Source organism: Physeter macrocephalus, chromosome 2, assembly GCF_002837175.3.
Source record: "Physeter macrocephalus isolate SW-GA chromosome 2, ASM283717v5, whole genome shotgun sequence".
NCBI classification, from domain to species: Eukaryota; Metazoa; Chordata; class Mammalia; order Artiodactyla; family Physeteridae; genus Physeter; species Physeter macrocephalus.
In genome coordinates this window covers 137992808-137999050 of record NC_041215.1, presented here as the reverse complement: position 1 = coordinate 137999050, position 6243 = coordinate 137992808, and the positions used below count along the sequence as shown (strand labels likewise).

Genomic DNA, 6243 nt, shown 5'->3' with positions numbered 1-6243 from the left:
GGAAGATCCCACATGCCGCGGAGCGGCTGGGCCCGTGAGCCGTGGCCGCTGAGCCTGCGCGTCCGGAGCCTGTGCTCCGCGGCCGGAGAGGCCACGGCAGCGAGAGGCCCGCGTACCGCAAAAAAAATAAATAAATAAAAATAAAATAAAATGGCAGAACAAAGCCCTATCAGGTCAATATCCACATGAAATGTAAATGGATCAAATATGCCAATTGAAAGAGCCTGGCAGAATGGACATGAAAACACTAAGCCATGTCGCCTTTCACAAGCTGACTTCAACCATCATCAGACGAGGAGGCTGAAAGTAAAAGGATGGAGAAAGATACGCCACGCAAACATGAACTAAAGTCAAGTCAGAGTGGCTATGTTCATATCAGATATAGACTGCGGAGCAAAGAGAATTGCCAGGGACAGAGAGAGACATTACCTATTGATAAGAGGGGTTAAATGCACTAAGAAGACAAGGCAATCGTTAACGTATGTGCACCAAACCGCACAGTCGCACTAGAATCCTTCCCCGTTTCTACAAGTCTTCCTAGACTCGTATAGTTGGACGAGCTTCTCCCTCACCCACTTCCCCTGGACTGCCCAGAAAAACAGAGGAAGCTCTCTGGGAGGAGCTGCCCGTGGCCCCTGTGCTGAGGGCGAGCACACACCGGCCTTTTGTGCCACCTCTCCCCACCGCTCAGACAGCCAGTGTTTCAATCGCCTGTTCCAATTCTCTGTCAGACCATTACTCTGAAGACGAAAGCGTCTTCTCTGGTCTGAAGAAATGGAACTTGACCATACAAACCGGGGCAAACCCTGCTGTTCCAGTTATCTGCTGGCACTCTGAGCTCTTGCATCTACCACTGGGCCCGCAAAGCCCAAGGCAGGGTCAGCATCTGCTCCTAGTGGGACCCATTTGTGGCCACCCGGGTCCATGGGGCATCGATCTGACGTGTCAGCCCTGTGGGCGCCACCCCCAGCCGTCTGCAGTCTCCGTCTCTCTCGTTGATGGACACACAGCCTTGGGTGGCATTCTCTGTGCCTCAGCGGGTGCAGGAGGACCCTGTAGAGATTCAGCCCACCTCTGCAAGGCTGCAGTGCCCACATGTCCACTCATTTCATGGGCCCCTGTGGCCCCCTTAGGCAAAAGCACCGGGACAGCCATTTGCCAATTCCAATCACCTCTGATCCTGGAAGGGCGTTCTTCTGATGGGTATCGAAATGTCCTCGTTTAATGCACCCCTTACATTTCCGTAGTGATTTGCATGGGACCGTCTCCTTAACAGATCAGGTTTCTGTTGACCATCTACCTGATCGCATGGCCAGGCCATTGGCCACCACCCCATGAGTCAGTAAAAACTCAAACGCAGAGGCAAACAGCATGCAATTCAGCCCACTGAGCTGATTCGTTTTTACCTTCTTTCATCAGATGGTGACGATCCAAGCAGGATGCTGCCCGTTTCCCTTGGAACTGCCGTCCGTAAACCAGGCAGCCCTCTGTTGGTCCGTTGAGAGCTGCTTATAGGGCACCGTCCACGCGGTAGTGGCGTCTGGCGGCTCCTCAGGGGTTCCAAAGTCAGTGTAAGGGGGAAAGAGGCTCCCTGATCATGGAGATTCCTCTGGGAGCATGCACCTGTATAAATAAGTAAATAAAATTTCCATCTTATTCAGGAGCTCTTCCGGTCACTGACCTCCCCACTGGCGGTTTCTTTGGCATCACTTAGGATGTTTCAGAATTACTTTATGTCCCTGGGTAAGAGGAGTGATGTCAACCAAAGCCCAATAGCTGACCAATCATCTCAGACGGAAATGTTCCGGTCCAGCATCCCAGGGGTCCCCGCTGGGTGGCGCTCACTGACTTTTACCCTAAGGCCCAGTCTGTGCTCCACATGGGACAACAGTTCTTCTGCCTTAGAGTTCAATTTGTCCTGACTGCGTTCCAGCTTCTACCGGACATAATGAAGATGGTAGCCCCCTTTCGTCCATCAGGCGTCCTATACTATTTCATATTAATAACCTCTGTGGGCTGGACAACCTCATTGACCCCCATTTAGAACTCCCAATCAATGTTGGCTGAAGGGTGGGTTCACACGCCTCCGGTTTTACAGGATTAGGTAGGGGATGCCGTCCTCAGTCAGACACAGTACTTATCCCCAGGAGACATTCTGCTACAGCAGATGCAGACACCTCCCCTGCAGTCTGTTCAAGCATTCCAATTTTCATCCAAAGTTTCACCTCAATCTCATCAACTCTTGCGTTCCTTTCTCCTCCTAAGATCTAACGTTCGCTTCTATTGGGACTTCACCCACAGGTTTTGGAAACACAGGGCATGGGCTCTAGGTCCAGGGGTCCCAGAAATGAGTCACCTCCGAGTTGCCCCCACCTTCCCACGAGCTTCTGAAGATCTAGAACCAAGAGAGATGCTTTTCCCCACTAAAATCATTTTTATTTTCCCTTAGAAGGTGAGGGCTTCCAAGTTATTCCATTTGTGGGAAGTGTAATTACAGTATCTTGTGGTCGCAGACAGGGTAATAAAATAATCCAGAACCACAGCAAGAATTTTGTTTTGTCTTCTAAAATAATTCTGTTTTTCTCTTTCAGTTTTAATGCTATCATCTAAATGATCAAACAACATCTCAAATGGGGACCTGAGAGAAGTGTAATTCTTCGGAGAGAATTCTATAGGATAATAATCCTATAGGATAGAATTCTAATTCTATAGGATATCTATAGGATAGAGTTTTATAAATGCACCTGCTATAAATGTGAATCTTAACGGTCTGCCGCTGCAGCGAGTAATAAACCAGATGCTGGCTGCTGACAGAGCCTCCTGGTGAGCTTTGGCTCTGGCCTTGAGGCAGGTGACCGTTTTATCAAAGGTATCGCGGCTAAATATCATGAGTGGCCGTTTATCCTGACTCTCTAACGGCTTCCCCATTTCCAGGCCTCAAAGCCAACACCCCGAAACTCAAGCTTTGCCTGGGGTTCTCGAGGCCCATAACCTTCCCCGAGTCTGATGCAGAGCTGCTGCGCCATCTTGACAGAAAGATGGGGCTCCCCACCTCCTGCACCAGCCCCAGCCCAGGGCTGCCTGCGGGAGTTTCTGGGAGAGGAAGTGGGGTGCCAGAGGCCGCCTGTGTCAGCACCTCCAGAGGAGCACGTGCTTGCTAAGACAGAGCCCTCGCTCTGGAGACGGCCGGGCGGCGCGGAGGCATCCTCTCCCCGTCGTCTCTGGCCTCTCTGGACGGCGCTGAGCCTTTCCCAGGGCTGAGCCCCGCGGCTGCGGTCGGTGCCCGCACCCCACGCCGGCACGCTGGCAGGAAGGGAAGGCCCCGCACCTTCGCACGCACCACACCCGCGCTGACGCTGACGGGGTGACCGCCACGTGGGCTTCCTGCCGCCGGCTCGTCCCTCCCCTCCACCAGCTGCACCTCGGCACACCCACCTCCTCAGGGGCCCTCTTTCCAGACCGCCCCTTCCCCTGGTCTAGAGTGTTCTCCTCCCCCGCTCCGCCAGGCCCTCCCGGGGCGTTCTCTTCTCCCCACTCTGAGCTCAGGGCTGGGAGACCCTGCTCGAAGGGCTATTCCCGCCCCCTGCAGAGCCCACCTCCGGGCCACGCAGCCCTCAGCTTGGGTCCCGCAGCACCTGTCCTCAGCACCTCTCTCTGCACAGACTGCGAGGGCTGGGGAGAGCTCCGACCCCAGCCCTGCCCGTCTCCACAGGTGGAAACTGAGGCCCCGAGAAGGGGAGTGGCTGGCCCAGGCCTCCTAACCCTGGGACCAGGGACCCTGCCCAGAGGCCCCTGAGGAGGGGCCTGGGCTCCACCCTCCAGACCCAGGCCTGACGGACCACCGTGGGCTCCTCCCCTGCCTTGCCTGCTCTCTGCCCGTCCCCCGACCCCCAGTCTCCCCAGCCTCCTCCCCCAGCCCCTTCCTAGCCCCCCACCCTGCCTGGTGTCCTCCACAGGGCTTCCCCTGAATGTCTCCTGTGTCCTTGTTCTGGCCGGCGGCTGGGACCCCACCCACTCTCGCGCATAGTAGGGCCTCAACAAATCCCGTTCGCCGGTCAGCAGGGGCCCCAAGCAGAGCATCCAACCGGGTGGCCAGCGCCAAGGAACAAGCAGATTCTTGGCCCACAGCGGGTGCTCTGTAAACAGGAGTGGCCGCAGGCTCAGAACCCTGTCGGCCTGGAGTGGGATGGAGTACCTCTCCCCACCTCCCTGCCCCACGGCCCTTCCCTCTACTGGCCCTTCGGCCAGCTCCCTCCCAGGGCAGCGGACTGGGGCTGCTCAGGGCAGGGCCGGGTCCTTTCCTCAAGTCCCACTGGATCCCCGGGGCTCCGAGAGGCCTGGCCCATTCTCGCTGCCACCTGGTCTCAAAACCATAAAAGGCCCTCCTCAGAGAAGGTCCGGGAAGGACCCGCTGCTGGCACCCACCGTGGGGCCCCCGCGCCTCGTCCCAGCACCCTCCCCTCCTGCTTTGCACCTGCTAGGGAGCCCACGTGGCAGGCCCGCGGGTGGTGGCGGTGCAGGCGCAGGTCTGAAGGAGGGTCTCTCCTGCCCCTTCCTCCCGGCCCCCCGCCCCTCGGAACGTTTGGCGTTTGAGAGAAAAAGGCTGCTGGCAACAGCTGGGAGATATGCTCACAAGGGTGGAAACTGGCGTCACTGCCCTATCTAGGTGAGCCCCCCTTTGAGGGAAGTGTCCCCCGGGAGGCGGAGTCGCTCCAGCGGAGGCTGTGGCCCAGGGCCCCTGCCGCACCGCCGCCCGGGAACCGCACTGCCTCGGGGAGCCCCAGCCTCCTCACCTCGGGTGGCAGCGAGGCCCCTGCCGTCAGGGTCCAGGAGGGGACCAAGCCCTGAGAGTGGGGCATTCGGGACCCTGGCCGAGAAAGAGGACGAAGGGCCCTGAGGACACCCAGGTGGGGTGTCCTGAGCCGGGTAGTGTGGCCACTGGCCAAGGGCCTTGACCCACCCAGGCTGTCCTCCCCAGGATACATACACTCTGTGTCCACTCCGACCTCACTCTGCACTACGGTCTGCCCCTCTTCTGTGCCCACCCTCGCCGCCCCACGCGTGGGCAAACGTGTGGACACGACTGGCGGGGGGCGGGGGCTGGGGAGATGGGCCCGGTGGGCGTGCCCAGCACGGGGGCGGGGCGGGAGCGTGCACTGATATCGCGAGGCTCACAGAGGGCAGGTCAGGACCTGGAGGCTTCTTGAAGGAGGAGCTGGAGCTCCAGCCCTGGAGCTGGACCTGGAAGGTGGGAGGAGCGGAGAGGGGGAGGGGCTTCCTGGGCGACGCAAGGGCGCGAGCAGCGCCGCCTCGGCGCTGGGAACCGAGGCTGGAGACGAGCCGACAGCCTCTCGCACAATGCCCAGCACCGCGGGGCGGAGCGGGGAGCTAGACTGCCCGCAGGGAGATGTGGCCATTGGTGCAGGCGGAGGGGGACCCTGCGCAGCGAGCGGCACCTCCGGAGCCTGATGCCGGGTGGAGGCTGGTCTTCCATCGCCCTCTCAGCCTGAGGCAAAGGAACGCGGGTCCCACCACCCTGCCTTGAATCTAGTATGCTGATTCTTTGTTCTTCGTGGATTCTGCGTTATCTCTGATGTATTAAAATATTGCACTGAAGGACAGTTTATCTTCATTACTGACTTCTGTGGGGCCTCTTAGATGTGCCGAGGCCGAGGCCTCCCACGCCTCACCCTAACCCCAGCCCTGGCCCAGGCGCCTGGCCGGGATGGGGGGGACCCGAGGGCCCTGGGCTCTGCCTTGGGCCTGGCATCCCTGCGAAGCTGAGAGAGAAGGCGTGGACTTCTGTCACTGCAGGCACTTTCTGTTCCCCTCTTCTCGGAAACCAGGCCTGGGAAACATCCCTCCCGCCTCCCGCTGGTTTGGCCAAAAGCCAGCCTGGGGGCCCTGTTATGTGCCCCTGCTGTCACCGTAGTGGGCAGGATGCCACGCGGGGGGGTGGAGGAGGATGGGGGCACACCCCTCAGGAAACTGAGGGGCATGGGGACACGGCTGGGGGGAGGGAGAGGCAGGGGACAGACCCTTCCCGTCCGGCTGCCCCCTCGCCCCCTCCTCTCCGGCACCGTCCCCCGGTGCCCCCACCCAGCAGCCGCTGGCCTCTAGGAGCCCTTCTCTGCTGGCTCTGCCCCCCGGCCCCCCACCCCCCGCCTGGTTCTTCTCAGCCTCGCTCCCTTTGTCTCCCTGCAGGTTGCTCTCTCTCTCTCTCTCTCTCTCTCTCTCCCTCTC

The 6243-nt window shown here is 59.3% G+C and overlaps 1 long non-coding RNA gene across 1 annotated transcript in view; it reads right to left on the bottom strand.

The window, feature by feature from the left end:
• The window catches only part of LOC114484794 (uncharacterized), a 7616-nt gene extending 2186 nt beyond the window's left edge, over nt 1-5430 (bottom strand). Inside the window, exons 1-2 of the long non-coding RNA XR_003678114.2 lie at nt 4988-5430; nt 1407-1623 (exon numbers count right to left, since the gene is read on the bottom strand). This is a non-coding gene — a long non-coding RNA (uncharacterized lncRNA). The remainder of the gene's footprint in view (nt 1-1406; nt 1624-4987) is intronic.
• Between the last annotated feature and the right edge of the window lie 813 nt (nt 5431-6243).